We start from the raw sequence: 14,340 nt of genomic DNA, 5'->3' as shown, positions 1-14,340 counted from the left end.
CATCCATGACATTAATTCATTAGCCAATTCTAAATCTCCTTGGTGTCTGGTGCTGTTCATTATTATAACCATGTACTGTATGAAACAAGTGCCGAATCCATCTCTGTGCCATGTCCGAGCAAATGCGTGTGTTTCCATATATTGCTGTGCTCGCTGCGCATATTTGCAAGTATAGCGACTTATATGTGTGCAGTTTATATGGTCTCTCTATGTAATATTTTTGACTTTGACAGCTTCTTCTATATGTTTTTATTTTTTTAGTTTGATCCTAAAATGTGCAGTACCTGGTCAATATATTGGTAATGTGTTACATGACTTTGGTACCATAATTCCTATGGATATTTTATTCTAGATATCTAGTGTGAATTTCCTCTACTATATTACTTAGAAGCATAGAATTTGACAGCAGATAAGAACTGCTTGGCCCATCTAGTCTGCTCTTTTTTTTTTACCTTTTGGTAATCTCAATCCTATGGGTATTTTACATCTACGTGCCCCGTCTAAACCCAATTTATTTTCCTTTAGCTCAAAGAGCCATAAATGCTAAATGTGTCTTAGTTAACATATGTACGTTGATTTAGCACACATGTATTTAAGTCCAAGTCTACAAGAATCCGTCTCTGTTTAATTTATCTCTTGTAAGACCAATGCTGTAACAATGTGGTTGAATGGAGAAAATATGGAAATATCTTGGCCACCAATAGTACTATGGGGGTCAGTCCGACCCGTTCGCATGCAGCGGTTTATCACTGTGGTGCGAATGGGTGCGGAATGTGCATGGGCGGCGGCCGCAGTGTGCGTCGTTGGCAGGCGACAGGGGTCGCCGGGTTACATTGCATCTAAAGAAGAAAGCGGACGCAGGACGGACCGCAAAGAAGATTGACAGGAAGAAAGCATTCCAGGGCGGATCCGGACCGCTTGGAGCAGTTTTCGGGGAGTGGTGAGTAAAATGTAGGCGTGCCCAGGAGAACGGAGGGCGGAGGAGTGACGTCAAAGCCGAGCCCATCATCGCTGAATCCAACGCATAGGGTAAGTATGTCCAGGCCTAGTCTTGTTTTGTGTGACATTTTTTTAGCTTAGCAGGGCTGCACAAGCGATCGCAGCCCTGCTAAGCTAAAATGCACTCCCCCATAGGCGTGAACTAGTTGATCGCAACAGCAGCGCAGCAAAAAGTTGCTGGCTGCGCGATCAACTCGGAATGACCACCAATAGCCTGATTTGTCCACCATTTCAGTAAAACTGTTTGTCAACTAGAACCACATGCCTTTTCCATGTTTCTTACCCATTAAACAACATTTCTATATTTACACTGATTGTAAATGGCATAATGCCCAACATATTGTGATCCTGGTTTGAAATGCGGAGGTCTGCCATGATGTCAAGAGAAGTCACGGAGTAGTTGGGGGTGGTGCGCTACTTCTTTCCCTGTGGTTCCGCTCATAGTACATTTTTACTGCTGTTCACACAGTGGCAGTTGTACAAGGCACCCAATGATTGGGTTATACATCCCTATAGCCATGCAGATTGGGGCAATGAGGTCCAAATAGTTACAACCCTATAGACAGCACAAATTGAGGTTGTCCTGTGGAGATCAGGAGAATTGGGAGAAAGGTATTGCCATTCTGCCGCCACAAGTATTTCTTACTGGACCCAGACTCCAAGGATAGATTTTTTTAAACAACAATTTTTGATGCTGAATATTCTCTGATCCATTATGTAAAACATCAGTGCATTTTACAGTCATTTTCTTCATCAGATAACACATTTCTGAGATGTTTATGGCACTTTCAGAACGAAAGGTATAATATTAAAAGTCTGAACTGAAGACACAACATAACAGAATGAACAAAAGCAATAATACACATTCAGTCAGATAATTATGATTAGACTATATAAAAGGTCATGAATGTATCTCTAAATCAGCTTCGAGTGCTGTCTCCACAGAATTGAAAATCCAAATAGCACAGTCTATCCATTCCTGCTCAAAGAATAGTTTGATATTATGAAAACTTGAAATGAAAAATCCCCTTTTGAACCTCATCCGAAAAATAATTCTAATGGAATCTAATCAATTTTAATATGCTGGTGAAAAGAACATGGTAATGTAGCAGCATATTGTAACAATGCCAAGGGTAATATGGATACTTCTCATGCAAAATGGGAACCAAACTATGTAAATTGGTCTAAAGAAGTATTCAGTTAAGGATCACAGTAGACAGCATTTGAGTGGAAAAATAGGGGCAGGAAATGATTCTGTTTCACAAAGTTTACTGCAATGCTATGGTCTATTACATTCTCTTCATATTATTATTATTAATTGCTGTGTGACATCAATATGCCGGGTGGGGCCACAGTGCAGGATGAGCTGCATAGGCTGCACTTTATATAGATGTCAGTCAGGGAGGCGGAGCTGATAACTTTATACAAAGCGAGGCCCTCTTAATTGCTGGACCGCTGGACATATGTCCCCCCCCATCCCACGTTATGGGCCAAGGCTACTATCAGAAATTGTGGGGCGTGGGACTGACAAAATAGGCACTTCTCAAACCTCTGGAGTGCCTGGTGAGGCCTCCTGTGTCAGCAGCATAGGGTGCACTATATCATAAACATATATTCTGCAATGTGAATAACATAATCCAGTACACATTAGTGATAATTAGCAGAGTCCAGCAGGCTTCTGTGCATGTCTTGTACTTTACTGCTACTGATTAGGTGGTGCAGAGAAATTAGCTGCCGGTGCATTCAGTGTGTGATAGCGGTGCTGTTACATCATTGGAAGGGGATTGTCCGTATGTCTAACATCACATGTTACCTGATCTGGTGAAGTCTGCCTTCAGAAGGCTCTTCTGCAGAACTCAGTAACCCCTTCCTCACCTCGCTGCATATCAGCCTAGAAGGTACACTAGATAAGAATGCTGAGAAGCTGCAGATTTGGGTGGATGGACCACAATTATCAGACACAGGACCCTGCTGCTCCTCTTCAGCTCCACATGTTACCCCACTGGGCGTCTGTCGGGAGCTGTCCCCTCTGGCCAGTGCTGACAGTTAAGAGGTGGAGTGGCCGGGGCAATAGGGGGTGAAGTATGCAGGAGCGGAAGGTCTGCCAGTCTTAGCTGTGGAGGTGTGTATTTGGGGGTGGGGGTTGATTGCAGGTGGGAGGAGAGTGGGTGTAATGGGCCCCATGGACCCCAGTCCCAGCAGTTTCCCCCTGATGATGGCCCTACTATGGGCAGCCCAGGATGAGATGGAAAACCTAAGCAAATTGTTGTTTGTACAATCTTTAAAACCCTATTACTTTGGGTACATTTTATTTTTTATATTAAAAGAATCGGGATGGCACTTGCATTGCATCAAGATTGATTCAGGTGGCTTTCTGGCAACCTTACACAGATTTGCATTCTATTACATATGGCATTTTGAACTTCATCAGAAAATCTAAATAATTGCACCAGTTTTGCAATACCAGAGGCTATTACGTATGAAATAACATAGTAACATTGGCCCTCATTCCGAGTTGTTCGCTCGTTGACGAATTTCGCTATATTGCGATTAGTCGCTTACTGCGCATGCGCAATGTTCGCAGAGCGCATGCGCTTAGTTATTTTACACAAAAGTTAGGTATTTTACTCACGGCATTACAAGGATTTTTCTTCGTTCTGGTGATCGGAGTGTGATTGACAGGAAGTGGGTGTTTCTGGGCGGAAACTGGCCGTTTTATGGGTGTGTGTGAAAAAACACTGCCGTTTCTGGGAAAAACGTGGGAGTGGCTGGAGAAACGGGGGAGTGTCTGGGCGAACGCTGGGTGTGTTTGTGACGTCAAACCAGGAACGAAACCGACTGAACTGATCGCAGTGGCAGAGTAAGTGTCGAGCTACTCAGAAACTGCTAAGAAATTTCTATTAGCAATTTTGCAAATCTTTCGTACGCAATTCTGCTAAGCTAAGATACACTCCCAGAGGGCGGTGGCTTAAGCGTGTGCAATGCTGCTAAAAGCAGCTAGCGAGCGAACAACTCAGAATGAGGGCCAAGGTATTTGAGGTTGTATAGAGGCAAAGGCCCTCATTCCAAGTTGTTCGCTCGCTAGCTGCTTTTAGCAGCATTGCACACGCTTCAGAAACACCCACTTCCTGTCGATCACACTCCGATCAACAGAACGAAGAAAAATCCTCGTAATGCCGTGAGTAAAATACCTAACTTTTGAGTAAAATAACTAAGCGCATATGCTCTGCGAACATTGCGCATGCGCAGTCAGGGACTAATCGCAATATAGCAAAATTCGGCAACGAGCGAACAACTCAGAATGAGGGCCAAATTGCCCATCGTGTTCAACCTGTTTTAAGTTGTGATGATTCTACATACTTGCTAAATAATGTTTTATGACTAGTTAGCTACTATAACTCGTTACCCCCGGATTAACCACGTTAATATTTTAAGTAGTGATGAGCGGGTTCGGTTTTACTCGGTTCTCAAAACAGAACCTTATGGGCTATCCAAAACACGTGACATCCGTGAGCCAATAAGATGCCGTTTTGAGAACCGAGTAAAACCGAACCCGCTCATCACTAATTTTAAGTATTATAACCTTGGATAGCTTTTTAATTCAGAAATGTATCCATTCCTTTTTTAAATCCAATTACAGAGTCCGCCAGTACTACCTTCCCTGGCAGGGAATTCCACATCCTGATTGCCCTAACAGTGAAGAACCCTTTCCTCCATTGCGTTCAGAACTTTCTCTCCTCCAGTCGCAGCGAGTGCCCACGTGTCCTAAACTGTGTTCTTTTAATAAATAATTCCTCTGATAACTCTTTATGATGTCCCTTTACATATTTGCAAATATTAATAATATCTCCTCTTAGGCGCCTCTTTTCTAGTGTATACATATTCAGCCTAGTAAGTCTTTCCATATAGTCCAGTCCTTCTAGGCTTTTAATCAATTTAGTAGCTCGCCTTTGAACACTTTCGAGTTCACTGATGTCTTTTTTATACAATGGTGCCCAAAACTGAACACAATATTCCAGGTGCGGACGTAATCATGCCTTATACAGCGGCATGATTACATCCGAGTCCCTAGTCTCAATTCCCCTTATTATGCACGCTAGCACCTTACTTGCCTTCTTTACTGCATTTTGTCATTATGTACGGTTATTAAGCCTATTATCAATGAATACCCCCAAATCTTTTTCCAACTCTGTTTCCCCTAGGCGTTCCCCATTTAAAATGTAGGATGCAAGTTTGTTTTTAGTCCCAAAATGCATAACCTTGCATTTGTCTGTATTGAACCTCATTTTCCATTTAGATGCCTAGAGTTCAAGTTTAGATAGATCATTCTGCAAGGACTCCACATCTAATTCTGAATTAATTACCTTACACAGTTTAGTATCATCTGCAAAGATTGACATTGTGCTTTCCAGGCCTATTTCTAGGTCATTGATAAATATGTTGAACAGTAGTGGTCCGAGTACGGACCCTTGTGGTATTCCGCTGACTACTGGGGACCAGGTTGAGGACTTCCCATTGACCACTACTCGCTGTACCCTGCTATCCAACCAGCTGCTTATCCATGTGCAAATAGTTTTTCCTAGGCCAATCTCCTTTAATTTGATCATCAGTCTCCTGTGAGGAACTGTATCGTAGGCTTTTGCAAAATCTAGGAAGACCACATCCACTGCTTTTCCTTGATCAAGATTATTGCTCACTTCCTCGTAGAAGCTAATTAAGTTAGTCTGACATGACCCGTACCTCACAAACCCATGCTGGTTCTTGCTAATAATCCTAGCAGACTTTAGATACTCCTGTATGATGTCACTTAGAATTCCTTCCAATATTTTCCCCACTATAGATGTTAAACTAACTGGTCTGTAGTTTCCCGGAAGATTTTTGGATCCCTTTTTAAATAATGGCACTAATTCAGCTATACGCCAATCCTTCGGTACCATGTCTGATCTAATTGAACTATTGAAAATCAAGTATAGGGGTCATGCTAGTTGTGAACTAAGCTCCATAAGAACCCTCGGGTAAAGTCCATCAGGACCAGGTGATTTATTAATCTTAATTTTGCTTAGGGTGTGTACACACGGTGAGATCTTTTCTTCCGATTCTGACTATATAGTCAGAATCGGAAGAAAAGATAGTGCAGATCGCAAGGTGACAGTCACCTTGCGATCCCGATTCAATGCCGATGCGCGGCCCCGCGCGGTCGGCATCGGCAGAAAAAATAGACTGTGCAGGCAAGTCAATCTTGACTATCTCTATAGAAGAGATAGTCAAGATTGACACTTAGCCAAAATCGCACAGAACCAGGATCGCAAGCACACTCATTATGTGCTTGCGATACTGGGTAAGTGCCGACCTGGCCGCTGTCGCACAGTGAGAATCGGTTAAGTCCGAATCTCACCATGTGTACACACCGTTAGTCTCTCCTGGACTACTTCTTCGCTTAAACAAGTATCTAACCATGAATCATTACTGTCACAATTTTTATGCTCTACTCCCACCATCAGTTCTTCACTGGTGAATACTGATGAAAAGAATTTGTTCAGTATTTCCGCTTTTATTTCGTCATCATTTATCAATTCTCCTAATTCATCTTTTAATGGACCTATATTCTACTTTTTAAACCTTTTACCGTTTATGTATTTAAAAAACGTTTTAGGATTGGTTTTACTCTCTATAGCGATTTGCTTTTCATTTTCCATTTTAGCTGCTCTTATTGATTTTTTGTATTTCTTATTACACTCCTTGTAATACTTGAAAGACTCCTCCTTTCCATTAGATTTAAATGCTTTGAAAGCCCGCTTTTTTTATCCATTTCTGCCTTAACCTTCTTGTTAAGCCACATCGGTTTGAGTTTAATACTCCTGTGTTTAGTGGCCATGGGAATAAAGTTATGAATATTGCTATCCAGCAACCCTTTTAAAACATCCCACATTTCCGAAGTGTTTTTGTTATTAAACAGAACCTCCCACTCTATGTCGTTAAGTGCACATCTAAGCATACTGAAATTAGCCTTCCTAAAGTTAAAAGTTTTGGTGGAACCCTTGTAGCTATGTTTCCTGAAACTGATGTCGAATGTGATCATATAGTGATCACTGTTACCCAAAGTCTCCCCAACTTTAGTGTTTGATATAATGTCCACATTATTAGTAATTACTAGATCCAGGGTAGTTTTACCCCTAGTTGGGTCCTCGACTAATTGAGACAAGTAGTGATCCCTAAACATATTTAAGAACCTGCTGCCCCTCGCTTTAGCACATGAATCGTTACTTCAGTTTATATCCGGGTAATTAAAATCCCCAATGACAAGGATGTCCCCCAATCCCGCAGCCATTTTGATTTGCTGCAATAGTTGTTCTTCCTCATGTATGCTAATATCCGGCTGTTTGTAGCACGTGCCTATGACTAGCTTTTTTGCATCAATTCCCCCACTTGAGATTTCTAGCCATAGTGACTCCACATTATCGCCAGTCTCCTCATAGATAACCTCCTTTAGGTATGGTTTAAGTGATGGTTTAACATAAAGACATTACGTATATGTATAAAATAAAGTCTTCATTGTATGATGGAAGGCAAACACACAAAAGTACGGTATGTGCTAAATCATAATATGACGTGTATTGGGCCTGTTTCAGATGCGGTCGCAAAGCTGCTATTGTATGCAAATCAGACAATGTTTTCTTATTGCGCATGCATCTGAGCTGCAGTACGCACGCTCAGCTAGTTAAATTCGCTTGCAGTTGAAGACAGCACTTGGGGGTGGTAACAGGGAGCGGTCAGCCAAACAAAGGCGTGTCATGGCTGTGCATTTTCTGGGTGTACATAAATCAACAGTTCTGATCTTACTTGCTGCTGGAGAGCCACTCAGCCTGCGCGTCTTCAGAGGCACTCAGAATCTTCAACAAGACCTGATTTGCGACAATGGTACCAATGTATCAGCAATCATACACCGTTTGACTGCAATGTTGCAATAGCAGTGGGTGTCCCTATGCTCAGGTTATCTTCTGCCCATATGAGCATATGATCGCAATTGCTTACGGCACAAGATAGCAACAGCAGCAGCAAGAACAACTGCACCAGAATGGGCACCATTGAGCGCCTTAGGCTAGGGCCTGCGTCATCTTTCCCCAAATCCACATGGTAACTAGAAGTAACTATGCAATGGTAATCACTTCTTGCTGGCAATTTTACGTGATGCTAAAAGTACACAAGACTGTTAACTATTATTTTATCACTCTTCAAAATATTGCACTTGAATTTGAAATCTGTTATTCTCTATCTCCTATTAAACAGTGAAATGCATAAATATGAGCAAGTAAACTGACGAGATTACTGCAGCTAAAGGTATTCAGATAGTATAATTATTCATAGTTTGCCCTCTGGGTAATATAACTGACGAAAAAACATCTTCTTGATAATCAAGCTACCGTTGAGTACATTGAATGTAAAGGTCAACAGCTTGAAAATGTTCTATAGTTTTAGATGCTTATAACAAAACAACATAACACCTGACAGACAGCTGGCATATCGAGATGTTTCAGGGTGAATTTTTACAATGACCCTCATTCAGTTTTATAGTTTCATCAATATCAGCAGTGTTCAGTCAACTTGTTGGTGTTTGAAATGTAAATCTCCATTAATAGTAAAAGACTTCCACCTATTTATAGCTTCTCCTTGTCGTTTACTCTATTGCCTTCTTCAGAAAATCAGGGAAAAGGAAGAAAAGGCCTTTAAACGGGTTCTTTTTTAGCACAAAATTATTAGATGTCTCATGCATTTAGGGAATAGTTCTAAAAACTAATAAAACTTGTAAGCCACCAGAATGAACTCTTTGTTTTTTATCTGATGTCACTCTACATTCAGGGGCAGACTGGGAACTAAAAATGCCTCTGGAAAAAATGCTGAATATGGTATCATCAGGGCCGGGCCAATTTGGCTGTAGATGGTGGAGCTTTTGCCTAGTTCTGATTAAAAAAATATGGAAATAAATAATATTGCCTCTGCCAACATTTACCTAAAATTAGAGCTGTCTAGTGATTATACATTACAGAGAGCACCTTAGTGACCACCATACATTACAGAAAGCATCACAGTGGTGAACAATATACAATACAGAGATCATCCCAGTGACCGCCAAACAAAACAGAAAGCATCCTAGTAGACACCGTTCAAAACAAAGGGGGTAATTCCAAGTTGATCGCAGCAGGAAATTTTTTAGCAGTTGGGCAAAACCATGTGCACTGCAGGAGGGGGGGGTGGGCAGATATAACATTTGCAGAGAGAGTTAGATTTGGGTGGGTTATATTGTTTCTGTGCAGGGTAAATACTGGCTGCTTTATTTTTACACTGCAATTTAGATTGCAGATTAAACTCACCACACCCAAATCTTATCTCTCTGCACGTTATATCTGCCTCCCCTGCAGTGCACATGGTTTTGCCCAATTGCTAACAAAATTCCTGCTGCGATCAACTCAGAATTAGGCCCAAAGAGCATTCTAGTGACAAATATACCAATAGCATCTTAAAACATAGCATTTAAATTTGACTGCACATAAAAACCATTTGTTTAATCTAGTCGGCCCTTTTTTACATTTTGGTAACATAGAACTTAGAAACTGAGAATACAAAGAGAATATGAGTGACAATACTTAAAAAACATATTACAAGAGCCACATCATTCTCCTGTTGATTCTCAAAAAAGTAAGTGCCACTTGTCTCTGCCAGATCATGTCCCATTCATCTCCAAATCATAGCTAACACCATTCCTAATGTACTTCAATATGACATCCTCCAAAATTATGAAAACCCTCTCAAATTGATTCATCCCTGATCAAGAAAGCTGATCCTCCCATTGCTCACCCTTCCTTCCTTCATTTGATTATCACATGCATATCATGTGGCATCACTGATCTCTAACCACTGGGGACATAGAAAATCAGTGCACTATAATGAAAACAATGAGTGAAAGCCATCTGCTGCTAAATAAGCACATACTGTATTAACTGACATTTTTTATATGTGTTTTAATTAGAGATGAGCAGGTTCGGTTCTCTGAAAACCGAACCTTACCGAACATCACATCCCGAGCCCGTCCGAGTCCGGCTCGGGACTTCCCACCAGACTCGGAAACCAGAATGAGGCAAAACGTCATCATCCCGCTGTCGGATTCTTGAGGGTTTGGATTCCATAAAAGGAGCCGCGTATCGCCGCCATTTTCACTCCAGTCCTGGAAAGTGTAGCGAGAGGACGTGTCTCTCTCCTCAGTGTCTGTCTGAGCGGGAAAGGGGTGTGGCGGCCTGCTCTATCTTATGTGTGTCATTCCAGTGATGTCTTGTGCTGCATCAGTCCAGTGGTGGTGTCTTGTGCTGCATCAGTCCAGCCACAGTGGTGGTGTCCTCTGCTGCCATATGTCCAGTGCTGCTGTATAAGTCCAGTCCAGTGGTGCTGTGTTGTGCTGCATCAGTCCACTGGTGGTATCTTGTGCTTCATCAGCCCAGTCACAGTGGTGGTGTCCTCTGCTGGCATATGTCCAGTGCTGCTGTATAAGTACAGTCCAGTGGTGCTGGGTTGTTCTGCATCAGTCCAGTTGTGGTGTCCCTGTGCTGCTGTATAAGTCCAGTGATACTGCCATATATGTCCTGTGGTACTGCCATATAAGTCCAGTGATTCTGCCATATAAGTCCAGTGGTACTGCTGTATATGTACAGTGGTACTGCCGTATAAGTCCAGTGGTAATGCCGTATATGTCCAATGGTACTGCCGTATAAGTCCAGTGATACTGCCGTATAAGTCCAGTGATACTGCCGTATATGTCCAGTAGTACTGCCGTATAAGTCCAGTGATACTGCCGTATATGTCCAGTGGTACTGCCGTATAAGTCCAGTGATACTGCTATATAAGTCCAGTGATACTGCCACATATGTCCAATGGTACTGCCGTATAAGTCCAGTGATACTGCCGTATAAGTCCAGTGGTACTGCCGTATAAGTCCAGTGATACTGCTGTATAAGTCCAGTGATACTGCCACATATGTCCAATGGTACTGACGTATAAGTCCAGTGATACTGCAATATAAGTCCAGTGATACTGCCGTATATGTCCAGTGGTACTGCCATATAAATCCAGTGATACTGCTGTATATGTCCAGTGGTACTGCCGTTTAAGTCCAGTGATACTTCTGTATATGTCCAGTGGTACTGCCGTATAAGTCCAGTGATACTGCTGTATAATTCCAGTGATACTGCCGTATATGTGCTAGTGATGAGCGGGTTCGGTTCCTCGGAAACCGAACCCCCCCCGAACTTCACCCATTTTACACGGGTCCGAGGCATACTCGGATTCTCCCGTATGGCTCGGTTAATTCGAGCGCGTCCGAACGTCATCATCCCGCTGTCGGATTCTCGAGAGATTCGGATTCTATATAAGGAGCAGCGCGTCACCGCCATTTTGACTCGTGCATTGGAAATGTTAGGGAGAGGACTTGGCTGGCGTCCTCTCCGATTATTAATGTTGATGCAAATATTTGTGCTTATTCCTTAATTGTGGGGACTGGGGAGCAGCTGTATTATATAGGAGGAGTACAGTGCAGAGTTTTGCTGACAGTGACCACCAGTATAACTTGTCTGCCTGAAAAACACTCCATATCTGTGCTTAGTGTGCTTCATATATCTGTGCTCACACTGCTTAATTGTGGGGACTGGGGAGCAGCTGTATTATATAGGAGGAGTACAGTGCAGAGTTTTGCTGACAGTGACCACCAGTATACGTTGTCTGCCTGAAAAACACTCCATATCTGTGCTCAGTGTGCTGCATATATCTGTGCTCACACTGCTTTATTGTGGGGACTGGGGACCACCAGTATATTATATAGGAGGAGTACAGTGCAGAGTTTTGCTGACCAGTGACCACCAGTATACTTTGTCTGCCTGAAAAACACTCCATATCTGTGCTCAGTGTGCTGCATATATCTGTGCTCACACTGCTTAATTGTGGGGACTGGGGAGCAGCTGTATTATATAGGAGGAGTACAGTGCAGAGTTTTGCTGACAGTGACCACCAGTATACGTTGTCTGCCTGAAAAACACTCCATATCTGTGCTCAGTGTGCTGCATATATCTGTGCTCACACTGCTTTATTGTGGGGACTGGGGACCACCAGTATATTATATAGGAGGAGTACAGTGCAGAGTTTTGCTGACCAGTGACCACCAGTATACTTTGTCTGCCTGAAAAACACTCCATATCTGTGCTCAGTGTGCTGCATATATCTGTGCTCACACTGCTTAATTGTGGGGACTGGGGAGCAGCTGTATTATATAGGAGGAGTACAGTGCAGAGTTTTGCTGACAGTGACCACCAGTATACGTTGTCTGCCTGAAAAACACTCCATATCTGTGCTCAGTGTGCTGCATATATCTGTGCTCACACTGCTTTATTGTGGGGACTGGGGACCACCATTATATTATATATGAGGAGTACAGTGCAGAGTTTTGCTGACAGTGACCACCAGTATACGTTGTCTGCCTGAAAAACACTCCATATCTGTGCTCAGTGTGCTGCATATATGTGTTCTCACACTGCTTAATTGTGGGGACTGGGGAGCAGCTGTATTATATAGGAGGAGTACAGTGCAGAGTTTTGCTGACAGTGACCACCAGTATACGTTGTCTGCCTTAAAAACACTCCATATCTGTGCTCAGTGTGCTGCATATATCTGTGCTCACACTGCTTAATTGTGGGGACTGGGGACCACCAGTATATTATAAAGGAGGAGTACAGTGCAGAGTTTTGCTGACAGTGACCACCAGTATATGTTGTCTGCCTGAAAAACACTCCATATCTGTGCTCAGTGTGCTGCATATATTTGTGCTCACACTGCTTTATTGTGGGGACTGGGGACCAGCAGTATTATATAGGAGGAGTACAGTGCAGAGTTTTGCTGACAGTGACCACCAGTATACGTTGTCTGCCTGAAAAACACTCCATATCTGTGCTCAGTGTGCTGCATATATCTGTGCTCACACTGCTTTATTGTGGGGACTGGGGACCAGCAGTATTATATAGGAGGAGTACAGTGCAGAGTTTTGCTGACGGTGACCACCAGTATACGTTGTCTGCCTGAAAAACACTCCATATCTGTGCTCAGTTTGCTGCATATATCTGTGCTCACACTGCTTTATTGTGGGGACTGGGGACCACCAGTATATTATATAGGAGGAGTACAGTGCAGAGTTTTGCTGACCAGTGACCACCAGTATACTTTGTCTGCCTGAAAAACACTCCATATCTGTGTTCAGTGTGCTGCATATATCTGTGCTCACACTGCTTTATTGTGGGGACTGGGGACCAGTATATTATATAGGAGGAGTACAGTGCAGAGTTTTGCTGACAGTGACCACCAGTATATATAGCAGTACGGTACGGAAGGCCACTGCTCTACCTACCTCTGTGTCGTCAAGTATACTATCCATTTAGATTTTATACCTGTGGTGCATTTTAGTTTTGCAGTTTGCTGACAGTGACCACCAGTATACTGGCCACTGCTCTACCTACCTCTGTGTCGTCAAGTATACTATTCATCCATACCTGTGGTGCATTTCAGTTGTGCGCAGTATATATAGTAGTAGGACATTGCTATTGATACTGGCATATAATTCCACACATTAAAAAATGGAGAACAAAAATGTGGAGGTTAAAATAGGGAAAGATGAAGATCCACTTCCACCTCGTGCTGAAGCTGCTGCCACTAGTCATGGCCGAGACGATGAAATGCCATCAACATCGTCTGCCAAGGCCGATGCCCAATGTCATAGTAGAGAGCATGTAAAAATCCAAAAAACAAAAGTTCAGTAAAATGAACCAATAATCAAAATTAAAAGCGTTTGAGGAGAAGCGTAAACATGCCAATATGCCATTTACGAAACGGAGTGGCAAGGAACGGCTGAGGCCCTGGCCTATGTTCATGGCTAGTGGTTCAGATTCCCATGAGGATGGAAGCACTCATCCTCTCGCTAGAAAAATGAAAAGACTTAAGCTGGCAAAAGCACACCAAAGAACTGTGCGTTCTTCTAAATCACAAATCCCCAAGGAGAGTCCAATTGTGTCGGTTGCGATGCCTGACCTTCCCAACACTGGACGGGAAGAGCTTGCGCCTTCCACCAATTGCACGCCCCCTGCAAGTGCTGGAAGGAGCACCCGCAGTCCAGTTCCTGATAGTCAAATTGAAGATGTCACTGTTGAAGTACACCAGGATGAGGATATGGGTGTTGCTGGCACTGGGGAGGAAATTGACAAGGAGGATTCTGATGGTGAGGTGGTTTGTTTAAGTCAGGCACCCGGGGAGACAGCT

Source organism: Pseudophryne corroboree, chromosome 11 (assembly GCF_028390025.1).
Source record: "Pseudophryne corroboree isolate aPseCor3 chromosome 11, aPseCor3.hap2, whole genome shotgun sequence".
Lineage (NCBI taxonomy): Eukaryota > Metazoa > Chordata > Amphibia > Anura > Myobatrachidae > Pseudophryne > Pseudophryne corroboree.
The sequence above is the reverse complement of the archived record's forward strand: the minus strand, read 5'-3'. Positions refer to the sequence as shown.